Source organism: Megascapheus bottae, chromosome 9 (assembly GCF_031878675.1).
Source record: "Megascapheus bottae isolate mThoBot1 chromosome 9, mThoBot2.hap1, whole genome shotgun sequence".
Lineage (NCBI taxonomy): Eukaryota > Metazoa > Chordata > Mammalia > Rodentia > Geomyidae > Megascapheus > Megascapheus bottae.
Window position 1 is genome coordinate 61,162,025 of NC_143517.1, and position 26,401 is coordinate 61,188,425.

A 26,401-nucleotide genomic window follows, 5' to 3' on the forward strand; every position below is an offset into this window, starting at 1 on the left:
AGAGGTCTGGCTATTCTACAGGGCACCTGTGCTCTGTGTTATGACCTGAGGATAAAGGCTGCTTCATGTCGTTACACCATTATTCAAGCAAGGCCTTCATGACAGCAAAAGAAAAGTGAAAACATCAAAAGTTGTTTTATTTCCCTACCTCATTCAAAAGTGACACTCTTGCACTCAAATCTTGGCCAGGAAAAATTCTAATACAAATTCAACACCACAGACAACCAGGAAAGTATGGTGCTCCATAGACCTGAAGGAAACGGATGAATTCATAAGTATCATATGCACCAGAGGCCATAGGGAGTGAGGATAAAAGAGATAGTGTAGAGTTTTGTTAATGTTTACCATTGTATTAAAATTATGCTTTGATCCATTTAGAAAGTTGTAACTGAATTTAATGCAAACTGCAGCATTCCATACACTTAAATGTTACATAGTAACTACAAAATAATTGGACGAAGTGTTTACAAATATGAATACACAAATGTGTCATGTATTTAATATCTTTAGTTTTGTGAAAAAAACAATATATACACACATGTGCATAAACAGACTAGGAACACAGGCATCGATGTACTGACTGGTTATCTTTAGAAGATATTATTAAATCTGTTTTTCTTTTTCTCTTGTGCTTTTAGTATTTTCTATTTTTCCAGGAAAGAATTATTTCTTGTTGTCATTGGAAAAGAGGGAATTGTTCTACTTAAATTACCAATAGTGTTAAAATAGTGTTACTGCTGAGCCAAGAAACTATAAAATTACTCAAGAATGGAATTACTTTGGAGTTCTTTGCATTCTGGATACACCCAGAGATTCCTGGAATCTGCTCAAATGGAGCAAACTTGTGGACTTCTCCAACAATGACAGGACTAAGAATAGTACCCTGCCAATTTCAGATTTCCCATATGAGAAACACCAGCCCCCAAACTTCAGAAGCAAACTTGGTGGATGGTAGAGATCTTTCAGGCACAGGTTAAACCAGGTGTTAGGTGATGGGAACAGAGACCAGCAGAGACACACACACATAAAAGGGAGAGGCCATCTACTCCTTTTGGAGAGACACACTGAAGAGTGCTGTGTGCAAAAGGTCAGATGCTCTGCTACATGTGGAGACATGATGAAAAAAGGAAGAGAAGTAAAAAGAAAGAAGAGGGATAAAGGCAAGTAGAACATCAGAAGAATAAATAATAAGATGTGGAGGAAGGTGTGAAAGAGAAGGAGGCAATAAGGAGGGAAGAAATCTTAATGCATGTTTTATACTTATTTATTTTTGATAGCATATATATACTATACACCACTGAGGACACTGTAGGGAATTGTACTTAAACAGTGGCATGCTTCTAAGCTGAAATAATTCTTCAGTGCTACAAATTTAGATTTTCATATCTTCTTGCCTGCTGTCACCCCTGGGTAACTCACCTTTCAGTGCTCCATGAGAAAGTAAATGGGGAATACTTCGACTTTGAATGGTGCTTGACTTGCCCAAGGCTTCCTAGAATGCAGCAAGTGTTTACATTGCTCAGAAAGTCCTTGATCCTTGAAATATACCCCTTCCCATTGGGCCCTGCTTAGCTAAATTAGCTTAGCTAAATTGTGGATTCTAGAAATGTATAATATATTTCTATATTCTATTCTATAAGACAATATAGAAATATATTTCATTTAGTTTCTCTTGGGCATAGCCTTGCTAAGTTTTGTTTGTTCAACTTGTATTTAGTCATCCTTTGTTAATGTGTATTTTTTTTTCTGTTCCACTAGAAACTGTAACTTAACATTCATAAGGATGCGTCCTAGGATTTATCTCATTTCTGGTGAAACAATCTTTCATGCATTTCTCTTTGTGTGTGTGTGTGTGTGTGTGTGTGTGTGTGTGTGTCATTGGACTTGAACTTGGCCTCAGTGCTGTCCCTGAGCTCATCAGCTCAAGGCTACCGCCCTACCTGCAAGCCAAGCCTCACCTCCTGCTTTCTAGAGGTTAACTGGAGATAAGAGTCTCAGATTCTTTTGTGCCTGGGCTGGCTTTGAACCTTGATCCTCAGATCTCAGCCTCTTGAGTAGCTAGGATTACAGGCATGAGCCACCGTGCCTTGCATCATTTTCTTTACTGACACGGTTAAGTGACCTTTTACAACGGAATAGCTTTATTCCCATAGACTATTTTAAGCACTATTAAAATCCCATGTATAATTTATCTAAAGACAATTATTTTATAAGCCAGCAACTATTCTTAGGCCCATGGTCACATACCCACTCGGTCATGAATTTCAGTGTTTATCCCACAAGCATAAAAAAATTGATTGGAGAGATAGGATTGGGAGGGATGGGAAAGAATGATAAAAGGGATGACATTAATCAAGATGCATTGAATGGTATAAAATATAGGCACAAATGTTTAATTTAAAATACAAAAGGAAAATAGAGAAAAGTGGAAAATAAAACAAAATGGTATATTATATTATTTAAATGATTTTGAAAAATTAAATTGAGTTTCCCTTTAGGTGTGAGCTGGTTGTATGCTCCAAGAAGAAATCTTAGTACAAAGTTAAAAATGGCAGAAATTTATTGAAAATGGTGTTGTGGCTCAAGTGGTAGAGCTCTAGCCTTGAGAAAGTCCAAGGACAGTGCTCAGGCCCTGAGCTCAAGCCCAGAACTGACAAAAATAATGTACTCATAACACGAGAAGGGGTATCAATGTGCAAGAAGTAATGTGCCCATGACCTGACAAATGTAACTATAAAGCCTCTCTATACATTATCCCAACAATAAATATAATTTTTAAACATGTACTCATTACCTTATATAACAGTGACACCCCCCCCCTCATTCATCACTGTTACAATAAAGTTTTTAAGAGATAAAAATTAAAATAAAGGTAATCCTGAACATGCATACATGCTTTGTTTCCTTGTCATTATTCTCTTGGCAATCCATCATTATAATTGGAACCTGTGGGAATCTCTCCTGAGGTTTCTTAAGTGGGTACTCTGAGTCAAATCCCCAGTACTACTTTCTATCAACATGAAGTCTGGAAACTAGAGAGAGGGAATACCCTTCCCTTCCATGCCTGGGGAAGAAGGGTTTCCCTGGGAAAAGAATGTTATACAGACATTCGTATCATGTTGGATTCCATCACAGTCTGTGAAATTCAGGAATGATCCACCCTTCTTTGACAGTCAGGCAAGACAGAGTAAGAGGAGGCATGCCTTTCCTCCAAGACTACAGAAAAATAAACCACGCAGCAAGAGCCACAGGAATCTTTATTGCTTTCCAAAATATGCTTCTTTCCTACTAGATGCTTAGTGAAAATTAAAAATAAGACAAATTGCATGTCATTGCTTGTTTTATGGGCAAGAAGCAAAGAGTTCTGGGAAGATTCAATTTTTAAAGCCCATAAAGTTTCTGGCAGAATTAGCATAATCTGAGGTTCCCCGGAGAATGTCACAGTTTGAAGGGAAAGGGTAGCACTTAAGATTTGCAGAATTGGTCATTAAAGAAGTCAGCTCAAGTAGGACCATAGTTTCCTGAATGTTCTAAATCATCAAGTCTCGGACCTGGAGAAGGTGCATGAGGGATCTTTGTATCATATCCCAGCTCAAGCGTTAAACATAAAAAAGGAATAACTTTACATCTCCTGTTCCATAAGAGTCAAGAAAAAATAAAAGAATTTTCATAGATAATACCTTGCTAGTAGATCCAGTCAGTGAATTCGTGAGTCTGTATTCATTGAATATTTATTTAGTACTCAGTTCAATATTAATTCAAGAGAAAACTAATTGTTGGCCTGACTTGGATATCAGCCCAGAAGGTTCTCGGGGCTCAGTCTTTGTTCCCGTCTTCTGTCTTTGTTCAATACCCTCTAATCCCCACCAGGAAAGTGGGGATGGGATATTACCAACTTCACATAATTGAATTCTTTCTTTACAGAAAGAATACTATTGTACCATTTGCAAAGAAATGGAAAGGCTTAGGAAAAATAATATTAAATGACATAAGCCAGACCCAGAGAAACAAACATCCTATGTCTTCCCTCATGTGTGGTAGCTAAAATGTGCCTATAAATCTACAAGTAAACACAATGAGTAATATATGCAAACCAGTTATTAATTAACTGAAGTACTCTATGGAAAGTTCAAATAATACGATGTTTTAGAAAGCCCAACAAAAAGGAAATGAGTACCTGCAAAAGGGAGGGAGGCATGGGTCCAAAGGAAGATGCATAGACAAACGAAGGGGGAAAATGGAGAATGTAGTCAAGAATTCATTATATATACCACAAAATTAAGAAAAGTAAGGGGAGGTATGGGTAGAAGGGAGGAGGATGAGAATACCAATGGGTTGACACTGATTAAGATGCATTATATTTATAAATTGCTTTGTTACATGGAATGTGCTCTGTGCAACTATAGAAAGATAATACATTTTCCTTTTTAAAAATATTATTGTAAAAATGATGCACCAGAGGGGTTATAATTATATAAATCAGGTATTGAATACATTTCTTTTTAATAGGGTCAACTCTTCCCTCATTTTCTCCCAGTTTTATCCCTCCTAAACTTCTCTCCCACAAGTTATATAGTTCATTTTCAACATAGTGTCTAGTGAATATCACTGCTAAATTAGTTTATCCTTTGTCTCACCATTTCTGGGCTTCCCCAAAGAAGATAAACTTATATTTAAAATCAAAGATTCAGAAAATCAAAAACAGTAACAAAAGGAAAAAATGGGGGCAAAAGCCACCAGAGGCAAACTAAAAAAAACCTTCAAAAGTTAAAAGAAAGAAAATGGGTTTTGAAGTCATATAGTCTTGACCAGAATTTAGGATTTAGCATTTCCCTGTTGTTTACCATATGATGTTAAATATCTTAATATCTCACAGTTGGCTTTCTTTTTAATATATTTTTATTGTAATTAATAGAAGGGTTACATTATATTTGTCAGATAGAAGGTGCATTACTTAACAAACATTGATACCCCTTCTCATATTTTTGTCCTCATTTCCCTCCCCCCACCCCCTCCCCTCATCTTGTTTTCCCTCCTTCCTTATCTTTCACAGTTGGCTTTCTTCAATGGGGAAAACAAAAGAAAAAAAAATACCATAATGAGCTTTCAGGAAAACCAGACTGAACTTATACAAGTACTTTATACAATAAATAAATAAGTTACGGCTATTCTGAAATTGTCTCATAAGCTATAGGAATTCCTTAATCAGTCCAAAGCCTCTATTGGAATCCCATGTAGTTGGTGTATTGAGCTATGTATTGGTATTTGAGTATAAGCATTAATGACCTACACACTCCCTGGCTACTTTTTCCTTCTCTTTACACCTGTCCAGGTAGGCTCAGACCTTGTCAATGGGCACAGTTACTTAGAAAAGTCAAACTAAAGCAACATGGTATGGGGCAATATTCATGTTGTTTTCAATGCTGGTGAAGATGTGAAGGATTCCTTCCTCTCACAATCTTTATGGAGTGGGAAGACAATGGAGGGCACAGGAATGGCTGGTAGAACATATCCAGCAACTTATTAAGTCTGAGAGAGCTATCTGATTCCCTTGGCTCTTTTGTGTGTTCCATCTCCGTATTTCCCTTTGTCTTCATTTGGACCTTAGCTGACAATCTATTCAGCATCTTATGATACTCATCTCACTATTAATGCTCTCAGGAAATGTTATATATGATATTATACGAACTGTAGTCTTACTGATATTCCACTTTGTAAATAAAACAGTGAAGGAAGGATGAAGAGTAGAATTCATCTAAGAATTCCTATAATGGCATTCTTACTATAAGGCAAGAAGTACAAAGCAGTTTTCTTTGCTTCCAATCAGATAGTACATTCATGGATAACATATATTTAGCCCTAAGCCCACACTGATTCTTTGTTATTAGTCATTCTATCTTTGATCAGGTTTGCTTTATGCTGAGAAACTAATTCTTATTTCCAGTGAATAGACTACATGGTTTTTCAAATATCCATTCACTTTCTCCTCACAATCACTCTGCAATGTAATCATCATAGCCCCATTCTTATGAATGACAATGCAAAGCCTCTGAGAAATTCCAAAGCTAAGATCACAAATCCATTGTATGAAACAGAGCTTTTCTGATTCCATTTTTTATGCTCCTTCCACTTCCTGATAAGGGACTGCCTTATTTATGCATCTAGTTTATTCTCGGAAGCTGCTTTCTTGAGACAACAAAGGACTGGGCAAACATCTAAGAAATGCCTCTGGGGGCGGGATAGCCTTGCAGCAAATCTCGTCTGCACCACCCACCAACTTAGCTGCAGGAAGCCATTGATCTGTCTGACAACTCCATTTCTTCAACTTAAAAAGAATCAGGATGATGTCTTTATGGAAAGTTGCAAATATTAAATAACATACCACAGCTGAAAAGTGTTGTGTGACTAGCAAAGCACTAGAAGGAAGCTCTCCAGTGGATATCCTTATATCATCTTTCTCTGCGGTGTCTCATTGGTTGTTTCTACTTGCTGTTTCCTCTGTGGTGCACCTCTTTCCTTGAGTGTAGTTCCCATCCTGCCCATTAACTGTATGTCTGCCTGTTTTTCCACTAAAGTATGATATCCTTACAAGCAAAAAGCCATGAATTCTTTTGCTTTCTACCCCCCTAGGATCCCTGATATCATCACACGGAACAAGCTTGCCACAAAGGTATGACACATGAAGGAATGAATGATAGGCTATCCATTACACACCCATGGGACAAGGAATGAATGATAGGCTACCCATTACACACCCATGGGACAAGGAATGAATGATAGGCTATCCATTACACACCCATGGGACAAGATGGTTTAACAACACCTGTTGAAATCGAATGCCATGTATCATATAACAAAGAACTTCATTTCTAAGTGTACATGCCACATTATTGTCTACATGTGTTCAGCAAAAAAAAATGATCTGGAAGCAAAAAGGCTATAAACCAAATATGAATCATATACCTACTGTGGTGGAACAAATGGATAAGCTACAGAATGTGTAGGTAAGGGAATATAATATCACAGTGGGGACAAGTGAAATATAGATATGCACATCTGTATGGATAAATCTCACAACCATAAAGAAAAGGACACAAAAGAGAACACACAACTATTTATATGAAGTTCATGAACAGGGATGAGAGCATTGTGGTGCTCGTTTTGCTACTTTGTTGGGACACTGTTTACATGGGTCAATTTATCTTACAAATATTCACCATACTTTTCACTTGTCACATGCATGCTTTTATTACCAAAAATGGTTAAGCAAGAATAAATAGATTAATGAATGAAAAAAAAACAAGCAAGCAAGTTTCTTTTATTAAAGCTGAGTTTTTACAACATATTTGAAATGTCATGTTCCACAATCAAGTATTCAAGAAAAAATATCTCTATATGTAATCATTAACCCATAAACTTAAGAACATAATTAAAATTAAGTTGAATCTTTGCCATAGCTACCTATCTATATAATATAATAAACCAATATATGTCTATAGAATATATATCCTATCATAGACCTAAATGTCTAGTAGATATATTATATCTCCAAATTCATGCCAATGACCTGAAATACAAGAGTATTCAGTCATTGCTCTTGTATTGTTTAGATCTAACCCCCACAGATCAGGGAGACCAGGTTCCTTTTGTTCCTTTCCTCTTGTCTTATCTCACTCAACATGATTTGCTCTTGTTCCATCAACTTCCTAGCTAATGCTGGGAAGTTTTATCTTGTCTGGTTGCCATGTAGAACTCCATTGTGTGTGTGTGTGTGTGTGTGTGTGTGTGTGTGTGTGTGTGTGTGTGTGTGTCACATTTTTTGTATCCATTCATCTATACTGGGGCATCTGGGTTGTTTCCATCTCTTGGCTCTGGTTTAGAGTGTAGAGATGAAGATAGTTGCAAGCAAGTAAGTTCTGACAGAAGACCTAGAATAAGCTGAGTACTGGTAGCTGATGCCTGTAATTCTAGCTACTCAAGAGGCTAAAATCTGAATATCATGGTTCAAAGCTAGTCCATGTAGAAAAATCCATGAGACTCCTATCGCCAATTAACCGCCAGAAAACTAGAAGTGGTACTGTAGCTCAAAGTGGTAAAGTGTTAGCCTTGAGCAAAAGCACTCATGGAAGTGCCCAGGTCCTGAGTTCAAGCCCCATGACATAACAAAAGAGAAACAAAGACAAAAATAAAACCACTGACCTAGAACAATGTATATAAAGCCTTCTATAATCTGATGGATCTTCATTACTGTTCTCTCCCTTCACACTGATTCTAGCCATGCATAATTCTTCAGGGTGAGTTGAACTGAATGTTTTTTTTTTCCTTTTGAAATTGGCAAGTTTACTACAAATTCCTTGAATTCCTTGCATTTGCTGACCCCTTAGCACTTGGGAATCCCTCCACTCAGCCCAGTCTTGTGAAGGAATTAGCTCCAGATCTTAGTTTTAACCTGTTCTTATGCGTTCAAACCATTTGAATTTGCTTCTCTAATGAATGAATCAAAACAACAAAGAAACCCAACTATCTAATAATTAATCTAAAGAAGCTCCAATTTTTAAACTAAAAAACTATATATATATATACATACACACACATATATAACAAAAATAGTAAACACATGGCATAGATATATCCCCACTTGTCATGGTTATGGATGCCTTGGCTACAGTACCATGCTCCGAAAATTATAGCCAAGCTATCACGTCCATCATGTATTTCCTGAAACACACTATTGAAAGGAAACATGGGGCCAAGATCTGATGGCATGATGTACTCATTTATGTTCCCTGACATCATCATCCTCACCTAATGTCTTCATCTAAATTTTCTGCATTATTTCTGCAGACAAGATTGGCCTCATACGAAGTATACTCCATTTGTTCCTTGATTAGCAGACACGTATGATCACATGTCCTTTCACTCACTAGCCAGCAAGGAAAGTGTAATCTGTCAGACAGCAGGAAAAAAATTGTTTTGGCAGCTACTGTCTACAGAGTTGACAGAACTTATTACAAGGATTTGTAAAATTTCAGCAGATAATGAATTTGAAGAAAATACTGTATCCTGGTATGTGTGTTTCTTTTTTCTTCTTATTCTTCTTTTTATTAATATCCCATTTCATTTTCTTGGGCTGAGAACTATAGCCAGGTGTCTAAATTTAAAGGTCAACTTCCAGGACCTGGAAGAAGATGGGCCACAATCTCTAGGAAAAACCTGGCAGCTTGTAAGTATTCTCATATGAGTGGTAACTCTTGGAGACACATGCCCTTCTCTTGACCCCAAAGTCCTCATCTCATGCTCTCTAATCAGATCCCCAGCGATTACTGAAGCTTTCCTTTGTTGAGGGAGGCTTTCTTAGACCACGTCAAAGGCTTCTAGGGCCTTTAGATTCATTCTGCTTTGGAAAATTATAGATAATATTTGGATGAAAGTCTATTTGTTCCGACTTTTAGTTACCCACCCATGTGACTCCTTATCCTCATGAGACTTTCCACAGATGGAATTATCTGTTTGCATACACACACTAGGATCTCCCAAACTATCTGGTGAATCACCCCCTCCCTCTAAGAGAAATTCTCAAATTCCCAGAGGGAAATCACAGTCCCTTGTGAAGTCAAAGCATATTTTGTGTTTCAATTTCCCTATCATTGTGCCACAGAAAACAAATCGACTGGGTTGATGCTATTGATTCTTCAAAGCCCTGCTGTTTTTGACCACAAACCCTGTGCTCTTCTGGCTGCTTAGACATTGATTTCTGGAGAGATAGTTGGTTGGTTTGTTTGTTTGTTTCACAGTATGATACGCTGACGCATCCATAACACACCACTCTATCCTTTCTCTCTTTCAATGAAAATGATCCCAAATTCCTCCTTCCCCACACTTGGACACTTCCCTCAAGGATAATGAATCATTTGCAATCACCACTCATGATTATAATATCCCAACTTGACCCTGAGTAAACTCAACCATGGCAATTGAAAAAAATGCATTCTGTTTGACCAAAATGAAACCAAGATTTCCTCAAGTTCCTTTCACATAAGCGTTAAGAACAGGATTTTCTTACATTCATAAAAGCAGGTTATGGGTGAGTTCTCTTCTTCATCAGTTATAAAAAAACTTCACCTGATTCAAATTCTTCCCCACACAGAATTCTTGGATGGAGGGGAAGTTGATCATCTTAACAATACTTGACCTTTTGTGTGAGAACTTTGAGGACCCAAAGTACCTTCACTTTCTAGGTTCCTCTTTTGGAATTATTGACATTTATAACCATTAATATGAATATTTATAATTTACCAACTTGTATATTCATAGCCATTAGTATTTTCACAATGAGGTTAATCTAAATTATTTTCTATACTGTTGGTACAGTTATCAAACTGTGAATGCCACTGAACTAATAGAATGTTGCATCTATATTAGCCCCTCTTCTGAATGTATCCCTCCATGACATGTTCCTCTGGGAGTATGCTCGGATATCTATTGTGTAATACTAGGAATCTGATTGCTAGATTAGCTTGAAGGTGAATGGAATGGACTGGCTTTCAAAAAAAAATTAAAGTAGTGTTCAAAGAAAGCTAAATTAGGGGCCAGAAGCTTGGCCTGGTGGTAAAATGCTTGCCTAGCATGCACAAAACCCAGGGTTCAATTCCTCAGTATATCACATACAAAGAAAAAGATGGAAATGGTGTGGTGGCTCAAGTGGTAGAAAGCTAGCCTGAGAGCTCAAGGACAGTGCCCAGGCCTTGAATTCAAGCCCCAGGATTGGCAAAAAGAAAGAAAGAAATAAAAAGAAAGAAAGAAAACAATAACAATGAAATGTATTTTTAAATTAAAAAGAAAGAAAGAGCTAAATTGAGATGATCAAAATGCTTTCTCTTTTTCTTCCTCCCTCTGATTCCCTCTCTCTTTCTCCCTGTTCTCCCCCCCACCTCCCTCCCACACACCTACTACTATTGCTTTTCTCCATTTCTTGAATGCTTCCTCTATAGGGTATGGAGGGCTCCTTTTCCCAGCAAGAGAAAAAGACAATCAAGTCTCAGATTAAATTATCTCATTTTCTATCTATTCCAATAAGCAGCCCCTCTCAATCCTTCTGGTTCCGCAATAAGAACTCAGATTGATCCTTCTGGATGAATCACTATGGCCTAGGGGAAGATGAACAGTTCATCATCCAGCCTTAGTCATAGCCCTATTTACTCCTGTGAGCTGAAGATCCCAAACTGGCATTCCTAATTCCACAGCTTTCCAAAGGAACAGGAGTGCAGAAGGCAGAGAGCACACCTGTACCTCTTCTTGAATTTTAGACTGTGAGCTCCTGAAGATAAGCTAGTACAACTTTGCATCTTAGTAGTAAGCATGCTCTCTTTCGTGTAAGAAATACTAGTGAAATAAAAAGGTGCCTCATCCCATTATTGAGTAAAGGTATTTAATACTCTTGATCGAAAGATAATTTCATAAACATCCTCAATGTCCAGCAGGAAGGGGTATTGTTTAGTATAAGACTGGACAGACACCTATGCTTCTCATTTGCTTCTTGTCACAGCCTGTAAGCAGTCTACTGATAGTGGTAACTTTGTATGGTTCACGAAAGAGTTTGTAAATGTTGATATGAACTTTGGTATGTGGAATGTATCTCAATAAAGCTATTGTGTTAATTTTTTTTAAAGTGTCAGGTCATTTTTATTTGTTCAAATAAAATTGACCAACATCACCAATTTGTAAGAACATTGTCTTTCTGATCCTGGCTTAGACAACATACTTTCCTTTCATTTGAATTTGGTTAGAGGGGTTAGTCAATGCCCCATTCATCAGAGTTTGAAATATGAATAAATCACCAAATACCTTAGCTGGTGTGCCTCTTTTGCAAATGTTCATAAATCTGTCACTATGTATTGTGTTCCACATTGTCCAGGCAAGTCATTTTCTCCTACTTGGGAATGGATATGTGAACTCATTCATTTCAAGGATAAGCCTTTACTATGATGGTATAGTGTACTTTCTTTATGCCTCCCAAACTCAAGAGCTGTGTCTCTGGTTTCTGCTATTCATATTAATATCTTCTGCCCTGGGAAGTTTTTATTATTCAAGAGCTATTTCTGCCCTGCTTATTATCACAACAGAATAAAGAACCCGGGTTCTAGGCTCTGGGCTTGCTTAAGAAAGCACAGCATTCTTCCTAGCTGTATAGATGCTCCCTCTTACAGCACAGCCGCCATGCCATGAGAGGCACAGGTCTCACCAAGGGATCTCGTGTAGGTGTTCAGCTGACAATCTCAGCTGAACACAGCTGTCGAGTTCCATTTGTGAATGAAGATACCTCTAGATGGTTCTTCCCTTGGCTGGCTGAGTCACTCCAGTTGAGGCCCCAGATGGAATGAAGAAACCATGTCCATGCTTATGTTTTTAACCATGGGTCGCCTGTGTGCATAACCAAAAGGTTATCTTCGTCCCTCCCCGAGGGCCAGGTGGTGTGCTCTTGCGGTGAGAGGAATTGGGACAATCTCCACCCTCCAAGGTCACACGGGTACCTGAGGAACAGGATGTGGGTGTGGTTGCATGAGTCAGTGCAGGGCCGCCGAGTAAGGACAAAGTACAGAAGGTGAAACTCTCATTTCCTGGAGGATCGACTGCTGGAAGAAAGCTAAGAAGCTGATAGGATCGATGAGAATACAGGAATTGACCAAAGTATAAGAAGAGCCGTTGAGGTAACTTGTGGCAGATGTGTTTGGGTTTGTTTTTTTTTTTTTGGTGCCAGTCCTAGGGCTTGAACTCAAGACCATGCCACTTCAAGGATGGGGCTCTACTACTTGAGCTAAAGTCAAGTAGTGGGCTTTTTGAGGTTTTTTGAGGTTAATTGGAGACAAAAGTTCCATTGATTTTTGAACTGAGATCCTCAGATCTCAGCTTCTTGAGGCTTATAAGCATGAGCCAGTGATACCTAATAGAAACTGATTTTAATTAGCAATTGTTATGTTCTTCTCCAAGAGCAGTGCAGTTTATCTTCTGATTATCTTCTACAGGACTATTCTGATTCTGCTAGTATCCTCACCTCCCAGCAGTGGGTCGGGGGAAAATGCACAAGACAACAACTCCAGTCGTCTCTTGTCTCTCGTGTTCTCTGGAGAGAAGAAGATAGGAAAAGAGAGGAGAGCTCTCCTGCCAATGGGATCATGATAACTGGAAAGGAAGTTGTAATATTTTCATTATAAGAACACGTTTGTTCTTCCTAATCTCCTTGACACCAGTGCGTGACAGATCACGTGGTTTTGTTTTTCTTCTTTTACTATCTGCTGTCCTTCTCTCCTGTCACTAAAATACAAGCCTCCCAGGACTCAGTATTTGATTTAAAAAAAACTGATGTTTCCTAATATGTGGAAAGAACTCATTAAACTTAGAACTCACAAAAGTTTTGTTAGTTCTGAACTTCGTAAGGCTAGGCTTAATGAGCATTTTAGAAAAAGAAAAAAAGCCACATACCACAAAGACTACTTCCACCACCAACTGTTCCATCAGGCAGCATCTGCCATCCATGCCTCTGATTCCCTCCACCCCGGGTTTGGCTCTCTGGCTGCCCTTGGTACCGCCACTGCCTGGCATCCAAGAGTGCCTTGGAAAAGAACTGAACTGTAAGAACGCTGGAAGGTGAGACATTCCTGGGAACGTCATAGGGCCACAGGATAGAGGTAGAAAGACATCATGGGGCATTGAAAGGGGATTCTTTGAGAAAGATAAGAAGAGTTGCAGGCAAAGAGGGGAATGGAGAAAGGAAGGAAGGAGGAAGAACTGTGGCCCACACCTTCATCAAATTAGAAAGCTATTAGGAAATGGGCAGGAAGTGACCTGGCTATCAGATCTTCCTGGAAAGGACTGCAAGTGCACTGCATCCAGGCATAGGTGGGGCACCCAGGTGCCTGAGTACCAGCAGACATGCCCACTCTCACAGGGGGAATAGTGAGGTAAGCCAGCTCAGTGCGATCACTAAAGGAACAGTGCCACCTAATGGCCCATGCTTGTAGCTGTCCGATTTAACAGCAATTTGGGAGGTTGGGCAGCAACACAGTTCCAGATTTCAAAGGCTTCTCATTCTGTAGAAGGCTATTACTCAACTGAAAAGTATAAACACTAGGCAATCATTGTGGTAAGTATATGGAGCCATGTCACAAACCATGGGGGCGTGGAGGAAGGGTGAAGGCTAGGGCCTGTGTGATTGGTTAGACATATACAATCAAAAGTACATACACAAATCCAACCAGCCTTCTAATCCCAGCTCTGCCATCGCCTCGGTGTGGTTCCCAAGACAAACTGCTCGCCATCTACATTTGTTACTTAAACAACATAAAAGGAACAACGACTGATTTGGCTCAGAACGTCAAAGGTCTCTGCACAGACTGCTGGTTCCATTGTTCTCAGGCCACGATGAAGTCATGATCCACAGTTAGAGAATCCCAGTTAGGCTTCGAACCTTCACTACCTGTGGATTTCTATTATCAAAGAAATTTCAGGAAAGGTTGCATAGGAAAAGTGACCTTTGAACTAAAGCATGAGCATTTCTGATTGCTTTGCTGAAGAGCTCTGGCTTCTTCTAAGAGGGTATAATTCAGGATGCAATTGGACCAGAACTGTCTCCCCATAATCTCTCAGGTAGAGAGCACATTGGCAAGGTCAGGGAGTGAACAATGACACAGGCAGCTCCCTCAGACATCCCAAAGAACACCCAGGTGACTTCAAGCAAAGAAAAGATGGGAAAAGTTCCCTGTTTCCTGATGGCCTGCTCTGCACAGCTGCAAATCAGAGCATCTGCATTCTGGGGCCATTTTGTTGTAGTCTCTTGAACTATGCTTGAAAACAGCAGGTCCAGTAGATACCTGTGGAGGACAGCAAGAAGGGTTAGTGGTATCTTTGAGGCTGGTGGGCCTTCTGCACCTGCTGAGCAGGGAAAACTTTGTTCCTGGAGAAGCTGGGACTGATACCCTTCTGAAAAGACGGGTTCTCAGAAATGCCCTTTTGCTTGGCTAGTGAGTGACATACATTTAAATGTTTCTCATCACTAATACGGGACTGTGCAGGTCCTCCTGAGCCCTGATCAACAATTCCAGCACCACTTCAGAGAAGAGAAAATGAATACCTCTGGTGACGATGAAAAGGCATCTTTCCCTCCACAGGGCTGAGGAAGGAAGTGCTTCCTCCCATCTGTACACCGGGCCTGCGGCGCCACCTCGTGTTGAGAAGCAGACACTTCACCCCACAAGTGATTTCTCTCCAGAGCAAACAAATTAATTTCCTTTAAATCAATCAACAAAAATAGAAAACAGTCCAGTAGCAAACATTAGAATATGTAATAAAAGGCATAAGGGCCACATGCGCCCTAAAGTAGTTTATAGCCTATTAGAAGGTCAAAGAGAGACATCAGAGCACAGAAATACATTTGCACATCAAAATTAAATACAAATTAATACAAAAATAATTGAGCAGGGTGCTGGTGGCCCAAGCCTATAATCCTAGTTAGCCAGAAGGCTGAGATCCCGGGGGGTCACAGTCCAAACCCAATCTGGGAAGAAAAGTCTACTATAGTTCATCTCCAAAATAGCCTGCAATATACAGGACAAGGGGCATGGTTCAAGTGGTGGAGTACCAGAAAAGGAAACAGCTAAGAAAGAACAAGGATCTGAGTTGAAACAAAAAAAGTAATTGAGCATAATTTCAAAGAGCTCCTGAAACTGTAATGTTGAAGAAGGGTATAATTTTTTTGCCTTCAAATAGCTCACTTCAAAACAAGAAATTAAAATGCGGAGAAGCTAAGTATAGAATCAAATTTACAGATGGTAAGACAGTTATACCTATGGGAGCCCGAGAATCAGGTCAAGGGAAGTTCTGAGATGAGTCTTTAAAGTGCCGTCCAGAGATGGAGGAAAGGAAGAACTGTCCCCATAAGGAGGTTCAGTCACATATGGGGTTCTCCAAGAACTTCCTGCTCACTGCAAAGGCAGATTCCTGGGCGCACTGCATTCTACCACCTTCCACCACACGCCTGTCTGCACTGGCAGACTGGACCTGGAGCAACTGCATTTTCCAGCCCACAGTGGAAATTCACAAGTGAATCCAGGCCATCTCTGAGTGCGCGAGGAAGGAGCTGTAAACCCCCCTTGCTATAAGGAAGCCACAACCCACTGTGAAGATACAGACCTGGAGCCAGTCAAGTCTGCAGCAGGAAAGGGTCACTCCTGAGACCTTCACCACCAGCCCATGGCATCAAACCCTGGATCCACATCAAGTCCTCCCAGCCTCCTTGCCTGGCAGCAGTCCAGTGACTCCATTCAGAAGAGCCCAAATACCTTGAGGGCTTTTGAGGTCAGAGTAGAAGCCAAATCTTTATAAAATAAATACAATCATGTGCATGGTGGGGGTTAGGGAATATTTGGATTGGTTTCTGTTGTTGGGGTAAAGTTCTTTTGTTATGAGGATGTGTGTGTGTGTGTGTGTGTGTGTGTGTGTGTGTGTGTGTGTGTGTGTATTTTCTTTCACTTTAGTCCCTGGCCTATCTCTTCTCTGATTTTTTTTCTTTTCTCACACAAAATATACCCATTTAACCACATCAAGTCCTTTCAGCCATTACTTTCCTTGAACACCCCAATACAACTCTCCTAACCCCAGGAGATGGAAAACTGAGGAGCAAAGGGGAGGCTTTATCTCACAACACAGGGGTCCCCAAGGATGCAAAACCATCCCCTCCAGCCTTTCCTTTTCTCCCTACATTCACTCCTCCTGCCTCATCATTGTCCTTTTAGAATCACATGAAAGCTAGACAACTCGCATAGTCATCGTTATGAGCAAACGTGTAAGTATTCATCACAATCAGTAAGCATTATTTTGTATAAGTTTGTCTCATTTGGCAGAAAAACTACAGACTTCAAGTTTTGTGTTCATATCAATCATTGACACTTAAGAACAAGGCAAGCTATTCCCACAGACGTCCCCTTGCAAGAGTCCAGCTGCTGAACTAGCTCTTCTTCACTGTGTTCACTGTGACCCATAGCCACCACATCAAAGAAATGCCACACAATGTACTGTATAAATAAAGTGAGGAAGACCCGCACTGTAACCTGCTGGACACAAGCAACACTGAGGCTGCCCCGCCCACAACGTCTTATGCCACCTATTAGCAGGTCATCTCTCACGGTGGCTTCCCTGCTGTGATGTGTTTTCATTTCTGGAGTTTCTGTTCCTGTCTCTATCTCTGGGAGTTAGACTCAAATATGCTAAAAAGACCAAATCTTTTTTCCATAGATTTTCATTGTAATTAATAGAAGGGTTCCATTATATTCACCAGCTAGATGGATGGATAGAGGTATAAAGCCCATTTGAGAAACCTTGACAAGCATGTGCCAGTAGCTTGTGCCTGTAATCCTAGCTAACCCCGAGGCTGAGATCTGAGATCTTGGTTTCAATCCACGAGATTCTTATCTCCAGGGCACTACTCAGCAAACCTGGCAAGCGGCTCTGTGGCTCTGTGGCCCTTAGTTCAAGAACAAGAACTGGCAAAAGAAAGAAAAAACAAGAGGCTTTGACATAACCAGATAGTCAAAAAAGCTTTGACTTGGTTAAGACTCAATGTCAAAGAAGTTGAAAACTTACAAGGATCAACCATATACAAACACAGAAACAAAATTTACTGACAGACAAACATCCCTAAACTATAGAATTAATACATTGAGTTACTAAATCTTGATTTTGGAAAATCCTATAATCTTTCCAAACACTTTTGAACTTACCAACTTGTGAAAATGAAGAAATTCTGCCAACTCTTTACCTAGAGGCGCCAATGTGTTGTGGATATTTCTCAAGACATGAGTTGGTAAAAAGTATTTACCAAGAAAAGAATATATTGAAGTAAGGAGACTGGATCTACACTTCCCCTAGATAATTGGCTCTTGATTTCCCCTGAGGGTTTCCCTAAATGGTTTGCTGTCCTCTGGCTCTCCAATAAAGACTTATAATTTGGCCTTTTACGTGGTGGCTTCTCCGTGTCTCATGATGGTTTCATTACAATGTGATCACGCAGTCTGTTGCTACCTCTTGGGGACTGGATATATAAAGACATGGTGGGCAGCTAGGCAGAGGAACATAGCTCTGCGGTTCCTAGAGGTACTACATTGATTTGTGGCTGGAGATTGGATTTGGGGGCATTAGTAGGGATTTCTATGATTGTCGATCTCCCTTTATGTGGACCGTGTGGTCTGACTGTCTGTCTGGTTCTTGAGTCCTGGCTCAAATTTCATACCTGCAGGAACACCTTGAGAGCTGAGTTTTCATATCGACCTTCTATCAGGCCCACTTGATAGGCCTGACTGGCTTCCTCATTCCTCCTGGCCTGTGTTGTGTTCTGAGCTCCCCACATTCCATCTGGTCTTCTGGTATTTCTCTGTCAACGGATATCTGCTTGAGAGTGGGGCACGCCCCCACACCTGTGATGACACACTCTTGATAGACTGGAAGCCAGTTGTCACGTAGCTGAGAACTTGAGCCTTGGGTAGATGCAGTTATTATTGAGATTCCCTGTGATAGGTTCCTATCAGTGAGTCCAGTCCACAAGACTGAGGTGACCTGAGAGAGGGGACAGGGTACTAACACGACAGGTTTTCTCTCAGAGAAGCTGTGAACTCCTCTTCCATCTTTACCTTCCCCTGGTATATCCTCATGGCTCATGGCTAACACCTACCCATAAAATTGCCTGTAATATTTCTTCTTTCCTGGGTTATGCTATGATAACTCTATAAGAAAACTGATGCCTTTCTCTACTATCTTTCTCCAGTAACATTTTTTAATTCACAGTGGACACACTTGATTGTCATCCCTCACCCCAGGTCTCAAATGATAGCCAGAATCAATTTCTAATCAAGGGGGCACAGGAGTTAAACATTTTCTATCAAAGTGGTTGCTTAACATAAGTACCACCATTTTAAGCATTGCCACCATCTTACAAAAAGCTGTTTTCGTTAGTCAAGATCCTGCTATAACAATTGTTTTACTACGAGCTACAGGCACTGTTCAAGTGGAAGAGCCCACTGATTAAGAAATTATTTTTCTGTTGAGTTCCTGCTTTAGTTAGGCAGGAGTCCCAATTTTGATTAATTGCCCAAATAAACTTTTAAGTCCTATCAAATGAACCAGTCATACAAGATTATGAACCGAAGTTCTGACCAATCAGAACAAAGGGCAATGACACATTAGAGATAAAACCTGGGCGGACTACTCACCCAGCACACTTTCATACTTGGCTTCCTGTTGGTAGCACACCCTTCTGCACAAAACTTTGCCTTGTCTAGTGCCTCAAGCTGGTGCCTTTATTTCTACACCCCAGTATCCAAAGACATTTCCAACAGGAGTGAGTCTTCACATGCTGACACTGTTAACTCAGATCTGACCACAACTACATGAGATGCACCAGGCATAGAATGTGTCTGATCCCAGTCAACCACGGGACAATGAGAGTGGACAGAAAATTCTTCTAAACCACTAAATATGTGGGTAGTTTGAATATAGCAGCACAAATGACTTTAATTCTTGCAGCTAAGAATTCTGAAGTAGAAAAAAATCCTTGTTAAGGGTTCTGATGTGCATCTGTCAAAGGCAATACCCGCAGCATTGATGTGTTATGAGAAAGCTAAACAGCCATCTGTGTCCCATATCTGTCTGTGGCAGAGCTCAGCATTCTATACCTGCTTTCATTCTGAAGAAGAGGACACAGAGACCCCTGAGTCTCTCCAGTCTTTTCCTGTGTGATTACCTATTCCACAGAAGATAGATAATGACTAAATTCTAGACCATTCAACAGCATTTGTTTTACACCTATATCTCTGGAAAAGTTCACAGTTGAGCAAGGAAGCAATTATCATTTAGAGATACGTGGCTATGAAAACATATAATTACATATGATTATTAGGATGCAAAAGTTAGATTTCTTTCTTTAAAAAAACAGGCCATAGGAGCAATTTTATTTTATATATGAGCAAGTAAATGTGTTACAGCTTGATATCACAGAACAACACAATCTGGGTCTTGATTCCCCTTAGGGTACATAAAACTTGTAAGAATAAAAGATAATGTCTATGTCGGGGGTTGTAAAGTGTTCCTGACTTGAATCATGCCATTTTTTTGTCAGTAGCAGGGATGGAACTCTGGGCCTGAGCACTGTCCCTGAGCTCTTCAGCTCAAGGCTATCACCCTACCCCTTGAGCCACAGCACTACTTCAGTTTTCTAGTAGCTAATTGGAGATAAGAGTCCTACCGTCTTTAGTGCCTGGGCTGGCTTTGAACTGCAATCCTAACATCTCAGCCTCCTGAGTAGCTAGGATTACAGGCATGAGCCATCGCACCTGACTTATGCTATATACTTATATTGATTCTTTACAACCAGTAATAGAGTAATGGTGTAATTTGAACTCATGTGAAATGAACAGTTCTATTCAGACATTCTTACCACTTGAGCCACGCCTCCAGTCTAATTAACTACTTTGGAGATGGAGTCTCACAGACTTCTCTGCTCATACTCTTCCAGATCTCATATTCTTGAGTAGCTAGGATTACAGGATATAAAATTTGTGACAGATACTTTATAAGAAGCCATGTCATAAAGCTTTACTTGATTGAATCTCCTTTTTGAGCAGTTGTCTAAAAAGAGGTAGTAGTGACAAATGGTTTGAAAGAAGTCCCAGTCTTTGGTGATACCCAACAAAAACTAAACATAGAAACTAATATAGATAATATATTATTTCAAAATATTGAAATCTAACTCATGTTCCATAAAATGCCACTTTTCAGTTCATCTGAAAATGATTATTTTTTCAAAAAATTTTGAAATAGGGAAGTGTGAGCTTAGCAACTGTCATCTTTATCAAAGTTGTTTTGTCTATTCTGATTCATTGGATTTCAACATTGACAAAAGTTAGATTTTTGGGGCCGGGAGTTTGGCCTAGCGGTAGAGTGCTTGCCTAGCATGCATGAAGACCCGGGTTCAATTCCTCAGTATCACATACATAGGAAAAAAGCCAGAAGTGATGCTGGTGCTGAGGCTCAAGTGGTAGAGCTCTAGCCTTGAGAAAGTCCAAGGACAGTGCTCAGGCCCTGAGCCAAAGCTTAGGTCTGGCAAAAAAAAAAAAGTTCTACCCAATGGATCAATAGTGAGGTTCTGAAATGTCATTCCCATTACATGTATTTTACCACCTGAACACAATGTAGGGTAGGGACATGCAGTGACCTTGTGTTGGCTTCTTTATGAGAAGAGATTAAAATATTTTCGATTTTATGAGGGATATTTACATTATATAAGGCAATGTTTCTGGGGGAAAAAAGACTGATATTCACAGTGAAAAGGCGAGGAAAAGAAAATTAATAGGTTAAAATTAAATGCTGTGTATTTGACCTGATTTTTGTCTTTCCAGCACTTAAGCCCTCTTCTTTGAAGAACTGTTAGAGTTTAGCTCTTGAAAGGCTCCCATAGACTTAAAGGCTTAAAGGGTTAGTCCTTAGTACTGAGAGACATGGCACAATCATTGCAAAGGTGGGGCCTAATGGCAGGTTCCTTTAAAGGAATTGTAGGGCTCTTACCTCTTCTTCTTTCTCTTTTTGATCTCTGGTCATGAACGGGTAATCTTTTCAACTACATGTTCTCCACTATTGCCTTGAAATTAAAATTGCCTTTATTTTTCATTTATATATATATATATATATATAAAAGTTCCTAACTTAACTTTCTGTTGAGATTATTAAAGCTTGAATAGGTAAACTGACAGGGAGAAGGAAAAGTCTTAATTTATGAGTAGTGAGATGAACTGAACAAAACTAGTATTTTCTTATTAAAACTATTCTATCTTCTCCAGGTTCTCCATAATTGACATTGCCTTTTAAAGCTTATCTTTTCCTGTAGACAGATTGTATTTTTCTCTAGCTACCATCAGTACAGCCCTCAAAGACTGTCAGCTAATCCCATCAAATAAAGCTTCTCCCAACCCAGCATCAGCACCACAGCAGCTGCAGAATCCTTGATTTATGGGAGATGATTACAAAATTCATTAACATGTCTTAGCATGGATTCAAAGGCATGCTTTATTTTAAAACTAATCAGACATCGCTAAGAGCAATAGTTTGGAATAATGAAATAGATAAGCTTAGGGGAGGCACTTATTAAAAGATTGCCAGTTGAGTTAGAGGATTGTAATATTGATTTATTGAATATCTAAATGCTAGCACTTGTTGGTCATACGAAAATTCTCTTGCCTTGCTTCCACAGTTCACGAAGAGCCCTATCTGTGCAAATCCAGGATGCTTTTCTCTCTCCTCTTTCCACATGGCTCATTCTTCATGCTGGGTTTATTTATCTGACTCATCTAATGGTCCCTTATGTTCAGACCCCTGCAATCCACCAAGCTTGGCTTTTGGAAGTGCAGTGACTTTACTATAGCTCTGAACAATTCATTAAAACAAAGTTGAAATAAAAATGGAGAAGTTCATTTGCCAATTTTCATGGATTATTTGGGGCTTGCTCTTAATCTTTGGGAGATTAAATTCTTTTTTTGTTTGCCGTATCTCTACTCTCAGAGGCTTTTCAAAAGTCTTCTGACCTTGTTTCTTCTTCAGTTATTTGTGAACTAGTCTACTACGTAGGAAATGTTCTCCCCATTCTTACTAGTGAGTATTAAACCACCAAATTCAGGTGATTTATTGGAGGTTTTTTCATTATTGGAGGTTTCTGTAAATTACAAAGATTTCCATCTTCCTTAACAAAAGCAAACCCCCAAACCTTTAAAGTTCATAGTTGGATGAGAAAACTTTAAATGAAAGGAAAGCTGCTCCATGGTTTCCCTCATTTACAATAATTAGTGTATGTCTAGGATTCTCATAGCAAAGGATCACAATAGCTCAAAAGCTATGTACATATGGCCATATAGGATGAGGCTAAGTGAAATGAACTCCAGGATATTGAATGACAGGTTTATCTTCGTGATTGTTCTTAGTGTACTATATGAAGTTATTTCTTTTCTCTTTTTTCTCCCTTATGGTTAATCTCATGTTGCTGTTGTATCTGACTTTGGTATTATACATTAATCTGTTTACTTGAAATAGGGAAGGAAAAGGGAAAAACAAGATGAGTGGGAGGAGGTTGGGGGAGAGGAAGTGGGAGAAAAACATGGGAAGGGGGCGGGTAACAGTGTTCAAAAAGTAACGTACCCACTACCTGACGAACGTAACTGTAATCCCTCTATACATCACCCTGACAATAAAATACAATAAAAAAGGTGGGCAGCTGCACCTGGAAGTCCCCACTTTATGTTCCTCTGAAGTTTCTCTTCCTTTTTTTCAGAGTTCTGCTTGTGTCTCCTTGTGAAAACCACTGCAAAGCTGGCAGGATTGAGGATGCCGTGAAAGAAGGGTAGGTACCCACCTCTCAGATTTAATATGTGATCCTTTCCTTATCTTCCCATTCTACCTTTTCCTTCTTTATGGACTGGACGTGTCTTTTAACCAAAATAGCTCATTTCTACTTTTGTACCTGGCTTATTTTCTTGTGCATCTCCAGCTCCAATTCTAGATGGAGAATGGACTGATGTAGGAGTGAGTGCAGCATGTCTTTCTGGAGATGTGGGACTGACCACATCAATAGATGCCCATCTCAAAGTCCATCTGGAATAAATCATTTTAACATGGTTCACCCCATAAGGTGAAATAAGCAATAAGAGCACTAAAGCATATCAACCTGCTTTTAGTTTTGTAGCAATCAATTTAAAAGTGATGAGTGAATACATAAAATATTTACTTCATGTAAGAACAAAATTTGCACTTAGCAAATTATATATTCTTCCCAGTTCACAATACACAAAGTTTAAGTACAAACGAAAATTTCCACCATTCATGAAATATTCAAGCACTTCAATTTTTTCTTGCTTGTAGTGCTATTATTACTGATTTTATATTTGGTTATTAATTGCAAAAGTCTGCTGTACCACAGAGTTAGGATGCAGAGATGGAGTCAGAATCTTGCTTCTAAGCCAGCATAATTCAGAATCACTCTCATAGGCATCAAGGCCCGCCTCTCTTCTCTCCTTCCCTTATCTTTCCTCTCCATTCTCCCCTCCCCTTCCCTCTCTATTCTTCAAGACTCTATCTCTCCCCATGATACAGTATTGCTATGTTGCCCAAATTGGCCTCCAAAGACTGAGCTAAATACAGTCTTCTCTCATCTGGTAGTTCTTTGAAGTAACTTCCATCTAGAATGTTATTGTTTATTAAAGGTTAATACATACTATTTATAACTTCTTTAGAACTCATAACTGGCCACAGAGAAATTTGTTGGGAATAGGCTGATGAGACTTTTTTTCAGAGTGTATTCTATTCCTAACATGGTTTACAGTAGTCAGCATATGGTAATAACAAAGGACAGACTTTAACTAGTTCATTATCATTGTTAAATTCTCTATAAGGAATGTTTGTTTTGATGGCCTGCATTAGAGATGGACAAGATTTGCTGCTTTGGTGAATAAATCTATGTACTCAAATTTCTCTTTACCACATGATGCTTTCTATGTGCTGCACAGCACTTGCAATTCATAATTTATTTACTTGCTTATGTACTTAATTACTGTCCTCATAACTCAGCTTAGTTACAGTCATCATTCTGAGTTAGTGACAATTTCATTCCAGCACCCAGCAAAACACCTTCTGTATAGCAAGCACTCAGTACAGTTTTGTTTATGTAATGAAAATCATATTCATTTATCAGTGGGTATGGGGTTGAGATTGTGTGAGGCCATCTGGTAATTTGTGCAAAAATGGACCCAAAAGTGTGCTATGCTTTGGTATGCCCTGGCTAGCATATTCATAATAAATAAAATCATGAGAGGAGAGAATATAAGAAGAAATGTTGATGTGATAAACACAAGGTTAGGAAGGTCAAGAGTCTGCATTGGTTGTACCAGAATGTTCTTTCTTTTAGTAATATAAATGGGAAACCAGAATAGGATAGCTTAGTGAATCCAGGACTTGGGCCAAGATAATTAAATGCTTTGGACAGATATTTTAACAGATGAATAACTTATAACTTATTTGGAAGTATTCCCTAGTGGGACAAAAAAAGAAATGGGAACTTGTTGGAGTGATGCCTCATTTTACTAAGAAAATACAAGAAACCATCTTTATGCTTAAGGGGCCATGGGTACAATGAGAGTACAGCATATTTCAGCATTCTTCTCCATTTGTTTTTCTCCTTTTCCTTCTTTACGGACTAGAAGTCCTTTAACCAACATAGCAAGTTCTTCCCTAATGGGAATCAGAACAGAGTGTTGGAAGGAGATAGCAAGCAAATTAACTACAAAGTCTACAGAGTGGGAGAAGATCTTCACTAACCATACAATAGACAAAGGCCTCGTATCTAAAATATATCAACAGCCCAAAAAATTGAATCACTCCCAAACTAATCTCCAAAGTAATAACCATCCCACTAAAAGATGGGCCAAAGACTTAAAGAGAGTCTTCTCTGAAGAAGAAACAAGAATGGCCTATAAACACATGAAGAAATGCTCGACATCTCTGGCCATAAAAGAAATGCAAATCAAAACAACTCTAAGATTTCATCTCACTCCAGTTAGAATGGCCAGGATCAAGAAATCTAATAACAAGGGTATCAATGTATGTGAATTAATGCACCTTCTATCTGGCAAATATCATGTAACCCTTTTACTAATTACAATAAAAAATTTAATAAAAAAAAGAGAAAACATAAAAAAAAGAAATCTAATAACAGATGCTGAAGGGGATGTGGCCAGGAGGGATCACTACTACACTGTTGGTGGGTGTGCAAACTCGTTCAACCACTATGGAAATCAGCGTGGCAGTTCCTCAAAAGACTAAACATAGAGCTCCCCTATGATCCAACAATTCCACTACTTGGCATTTACCCTATGGTCCAGAAACAAGGACATACCAAACCCACTAGCACAATGATGTCCATTGCAGCACTATTTACCATTGCAAAGATATGGAAACAGCCCAAATGCCCCTGAGCTGATGAGTAGATCAAGAAAATGTGGTATTTATACACAATGGAATTCTATGCTGCTGTCAGAAAGAATGACATTGCCCCATCTGTAAGGAAATGGAAAGACTTAGAAAAAATCATATTAAGTGAAGTAAGCCAGACTCAAAGGAAGATAGGCCCAATAGTCTCCCTCATTTGTCATAATCAGTAGAAACCTTGGGCTCTCCTAGCAGAGATTTACAATAGAACAAAATCTAGAGACATTAGGCCAAATAGTATGACACTAAATGTAAGGACCTCCAGGAGAAGGAAACAAAAGCCATATAATGAGTGACTGTTGTCCTTAATATACTATGCTATCTCTCATCTCTT

The 26,401-nt window shown here is 39.3% G+C and overlaps 1 long non-coding RNA gene across 1 annotated transcript in view; it reads left to right on the forward strand.

Moving 5' to 3' along the window:
• The window catches only part of LOC150059256 (uncharacterized), a 102,049-nt gene extending 76,697 nt beyond the window's left edge, over positions 1–25,352 (forward strand). Inside the window, exons 2-3 of the long non-coding RNA XR_016536623.1 lie at positions 23,360–23,428; positions 25,281–25,352. This is a non-coding gene — a long non-coding RNA (uncharacterized LOC150059256). The remainder of the gene's footprint in view (positions 1–23,359; positions 23,429–25,280) is intronic.
• The last annotated feature ends 1,049 nt before the right edge of the window (positions 25,353–26,401 follow it).